Genomic DNA, 3,870 nt, shown 5'->3' with positions numbered 1-3,870 from the left:
AATGCAGAATTTTGGAAATCATCTCAAACCTACTGAATCAGTGTGGTATTTTTAAAAGACCCCCAGGTGATTCTCATGTATATTAAGTTTAATGGAGCACTGATAAAACTGAATCTCAAGAATTTTAAGTTTTACAATATTCAGGATATATAGAATATTTACTACTCAGGATACAGAATATTTACAGCATTTGCTTAATGGTATTACTCAAAAAAACTCTTTGCCAAAAACAAAAATCTAAAGGGAAAAGGATTATTTCCTGTTATTAATCCCCTATTTTAAACATTAATAAGCATGTCATATCAGTATTATACATGCACTGTATAGCATATAGTGCCCAATATATTCTTGTATTGATGTGAAGAAAATGTGCAAAAATGATGACTTGTCAAAAGGCACAAGGCCAGTGACTTACATGTTGGATTTTAACCAGTTAATCTGTTACATTTTACTTAATATACTTGGAAAGCCTATAAAGCACATAGTATTTTAGTGATGAAGAAACTGAAGTTTAAAGCGATAACTAAATGTCCTTTTAAGGAGTGCCTGGGTGGTCAGTGGGTTAAGCCTCTGCCTTTGGCTCAGATCATGATCTCAGGGTCCTGGGATCGAGCCCCACATCGGGCTCTCTGCTCAGCGGGGAGCCTGCTTCCCCCCTCTCTCTGCCTGCCTCTCTGCCTACTTGTGATCTCTCTCTCTCTCTGTCAAATAAATAAAATCTTAAAAACATGTCCTTTTAATCATTAGAGCAAATAAATAATCAGAGATTCCTACATAATATCTTCGTTCTTTGATACCATGTTCTTAGGCATGGTATTCAGGGATCACAACCTTCCATAGAACAGATTATCAAAGATGTGAAATAGAGAATAAGGATGGCAAGTCCAAGGAAGTAGAAGTTAAATTTGGAAAACGCATGGTGGAAAGTAATGTATATTGATGCTGAAAAGGAGGCAAGCTTCATTTCATGGGCTAAGTTATAAATTTTTTTTTTCCTCAAAAATCAGACTACTCTAGGAGCATTATGGAGACCATATTAGAAAATAGAATGAATGCAAGAAAACTAGCTAATATTTTATTGCTGAACTCTAGGCCAAGATTAATGCAGCTTGGATTAGGGGATTCATCATCAAAAACATGGAGATAAGCAATTGAATTTGAAGATGAGAATTAAATCAATAGGAATTGGAGATAGATTTGGTATATTGAATAAAGTTAAAAAAAAAGTCTCAAAGAAGAGTTTAAGGTCTCTTGTCTGCTGTTTGAATAGATCAAGTCATCCTTCACTGAGACAAGAAGCCCTAAGATAATAATTGGTAACAGACTCTGAAAAGACAATACTGAGTTTAAGGTACATTCAAACAATTAAAGTTGAGAAGATACTTGAAAATATAGGCCAGATCTTAGAGGGGACTTTGAGCTAAACATATTAGATTATGATTTATTTGTGTATAGAATGGAAAGTATCGTGGTCCTAAGATTGAATGTTGAGTAATGCCAACACTAATAAACCTGCGACAGAGGAGAAGTAGCAGATACAAAAGGAGGCAGGATAATATATCACCTTAGAGACCAAGGGAAAGGCAACTCTTTCAGTTAGGAATACCTGTGTAAAATTAAGAACTGAAATATGTCCATTGGATTGAACAATATGGAGATCACTGGGGATGGTCTTGAGAGCTATTTTGGAAGAACATTGGGAACAGAAGCTAGAATTGAATGGATTTAATAGTAAATGAGATGTGAGTAAATTGAGATATTATATATGCAAAATTACTCCCAGAAGTTTGTTGATGAAAAGGAAAGGCATAGAAGTGGGTAGAAGATAGGATATAAAAATGGGATTTTCTTTTCATTGTATACTTAACATGAGAGATATATGGGAGTTTCTATATGCCTATGGGAAGGATTCAGTTAAGAAAAAGAAAACTAGAATATGTATATTATACGTGTATGTGTGTATACATGCACACACATATATTACACATACACACACATGGCAAAAGGAAAAACAGATCTTGAATGATTCCTGAGAAAGAGAAGGAATAGGAAAACAAGCCTAGGTTTTTTTGGATTGCTTCATTCTACCAGAGATGTTATGTGCTGCACAGAAATGGCCACTGGCTTGATATGGTCTTTAACATACTTTGGTGGATCTGCATTTGCTTCTATAGCTTTTGGTGTGTCTGATTTATGAATATTAGTAACTCATTACAGTTTTTCAATGTGCTGTGCACCACACACACACATCACCTACAGCATTTTGTTTTGATATAATTTTAGGTTTTAGAAATTAAAAATTAATAGAGATTTTCCATATACAATTCATCTAGCTTCTCTTGATGTTAACATTTCACATACTGAAATTGCACTTACCAAAACTAAGAAGTTTACATATATGTTATCCTTTATAAATCAAAAAATAGTGTGTGATTATTTTAGAGGTGAAAAAATTAATCCCAAGTTCTACAGTTAAAAGTTTGTTGGGGTGCCTGTATGGCTCAGTGGGTTAAGTTTCTGCCTTCGGCTAAGGTGATGGTCTCAGGGTCCTGGGATCGAGCCCCGCATCGGGCTCTTCACTTGGCAGGAAGCCTGCTTCCCCTGTCTCTCTGCCTACTTGTGATCTCTGTCTGTCAAATAAATAAATAAAATCCTTAAAAAAAGAAAAAAGTTTGTCTAAAAGACCTGAAATTCTAACCTCTGTATCAGTGTTTTCAAAATGTCAATGTATGGACTGATGTTGGTTTTTAATGATGTTTCAAAAAAAAAAAAAAAAACAAATTTATTCTATTAAAGGTCTGGTCTTTATTCTGAGGTTTATTTTTATTCCCTCTTTTGAGTGTGAACACATGCATACACACACACACACACAAATGAAATAGTACTGAGAATTGATAGCTTTTCTTTAATACTGTTTAATTGATAAATATTGGCAATAATATGCTGGACACTTTCACTGCCTTGAAAATCCCCATAATTTGGACACCATTTGGTTTAGTTTATCTTCTCATCCAGCATCATTTCAGAGCACATAATAACTCTAAATGATGGTTCTGGGTATGATTGCATATTTTTGTTTGAGCATGTGTTTGTGGAGAGAAAACATATTGTGTAAAGATATATTTGAATGATATTCCACAAGACTTTTAAGTTCGATGCCAACTTGTTAACTCTCCTAAAACTATGGGCTATTAAAACAATTGTGATTGCAAACAATAAAAACTTAGCAATATTTATTTAATAGATGAATAAATAAATGCATTGTTTTCAGGGTTTTTTGTTTATTGGAATGGAGAGTGGCACACTTGATTAGCTAGGGATCAGGAAAATTTGCCCAGTTCCCTCTCTGTCAAGGTCACTCATAGTACTCTCCAGGATGAATTAAGGAATGAGAAACATTCACCTGTTAACACATGGCACAATACATTTTATGTACATAGAATTCTACTGCAGGTGACAGGAATATAGTAATCCTCAAAAAGAAAGAAGTTTCCCAATAATGACACGTTCTGCAGGGTGAACAGATTAATGCTCATGAATTTCCCTTATCCATCAAATGAAGCAGTGTTAGAAAATTAACCCTGTGCAGTTTAAGAGAGGAAAGCTAAAATAATTTGATTTACTTCTTGGAAGTGTTCAGAAATATATCATTTCCTATCAAAATTATGCTATTTATCTCTGAAGTATTGCCAATCCAATAGCTGAAGAAGGTGGTGGCTTACTATGGTGAAAAGTGATTGTTTAGTTGATTATATCCAGGGCCTTTGGAAGACTAAATTATCAAGTTCCTCTTCTTCTTCTTTTTTTTTTAAATCATATGTGATCACTAGACTCCCTTTTATATGTGTTTTCATTTTCCTCTAAAGTTTC

The sequence above is a fragment of the Meles meles genome, chromosome 8 (genome assembly GCF_922984935.1).
Source record: "Meles meles chromosome 8, mMelMel3.1 paternal haplotype, whole genome shotgun sequence".
NCBI lineage: Eukaryota > Metazoa > Chordata > Mammalia > Carnivora > Mustelidae > Meles > Meles meles.
The sequence above is the reverse complement of the archived record's forward strand: the minus strand, read 5'-3'. Positions refer to the sequence as shown.